This window comes from Echinops telfairi, unplaced genomic scaffold (genome assembly GCF_000313985.2).
Source record: "Echinops telfairi isolate 266 unplaced genomic scaffold, ASM31398v2 ScPeMD7_4;HRSCAF=17, whole genome shotgun sequence".
Lineage (NCBI taxonomy): Eukaryota > Metazoa > Chordata > Mammalia > Afrosoricida > Tenrecidae > Echinops > Echinops telfairi.
Genome location: NW_022103900.1, coordinates 37,523,969 through 37,525,187, shown reverse-complemented (window position 1 = coordinate 37,525,187; position 1,219 = coordinate 37,523,969). Strand labels below are relative to the sequence as shown.

At 42.1% G+C, this 1,219-nt stretch overlaps 1 protein-coding gene across 1 annotated transcript in view; it reads right to left on the bottom strand.

Moving 5' to 3' along the window:
- CNTNAP5 (contactin associated protein family member 5) overlaps positions 1-1,219 on the bottom strand; it is a 1,132,484-nt gene that overhangs the window by 826,400 nt on the left and 304,865 nt on the right. The gene's annotated exons all lie outside the window — the stretch shown is intronic.

Below are 1,219 nucleotides of genomic sequence, written 5' to 3'. Positions count from 1 at the left end.
ACACAAATCCACAAAGAAGACACCACCTGTCTCTGGACCTGGCAACATAGCTGGCTGCCTCCATCACCTGACAAGGTAAGTCCGGTCTTTCCCAACCTCAGTAAAATGAAGGACTTGGTCATTCCAGCAACTCAGCAACGAAGGCCTTGGGCATATCCACATTCTGGCAAGGAAGACCTCAGTTGCGTCTAAAACCCTGCAAAGAAGGCCATGTGTGTAGCTTCATCCTAGTGTGGAAGACCCAGGCCAACCATGAGAACCAGCAAGGAAGGTCATTCCTGCCCCACAGCAAGGAAGGTCCCGGGTCTGGCTGAGAACTTTGATGGTTCCCATCAAGGAAAGCCCCAGTTTCCCCCTGGATGAGCAGGTAGGAAGACCCAGCTCTTCTTGCCCCCAGGCAAGGAATGTCTTAGCCATCAAAGCAAGCAATAAAGGAAGACACTAGTCATTCCACCAAGGAAGACCTAGAAAACTTGGGCCAAACAGACCCCCAGAAAAGATACAATAAAAATAACAGAGTTAGACAAAATGGTAAAAGAGCTGAGTGATAGAATATGAGAAAAGAAAAACAATTAATAAGCTTGAAGATAATTCATTCTAAGACAACCAACAAGTGAAATTCAAAAAATTAGCAAAAGAATCAGAAAGCCTGCAAATGATGTGGAATACCTTCAAAAGGAACAACCTATGTCATTAAAAAACCTCCAACCAAGAAATGTGTAGCATCAGCTATGGCTTCATAGGACAATCATACCAAGTATTCAGAGAAGAGTTCTTGCCAATTCTACACAAGCTATTCTTTCACATAGCTAAGGACAGCAAACTCCCAAACACATTTGATGAAGCAAGTGTCACCCTGATACACAAACCAGCAAAGACACCACTATGATAGAAAACCACAGACCAATATACCTTATGGATATAAGTGTAAAAGTTCTAACAATATATCAAAATACTAATATACTGTGATCAACTTGTTTCATGCTAAGTAAAGATGGTTCAACATTAGAGAAGCAATCAATGTAATACACCACATAAACAAACAAGCAAGAACATAAGAACCACATGATCCCATCAATGCATGCAGAAAAGGCTTTCGACAATCTCTAATAATCATTCCTGATAAAAACACTCACCAATAATTATTGGTTTGGTAGTGGGGCGGCAGGTGGACATTGGGCCTCCTCATGCGCACTCCCCTAATACAAGAACACCTTGC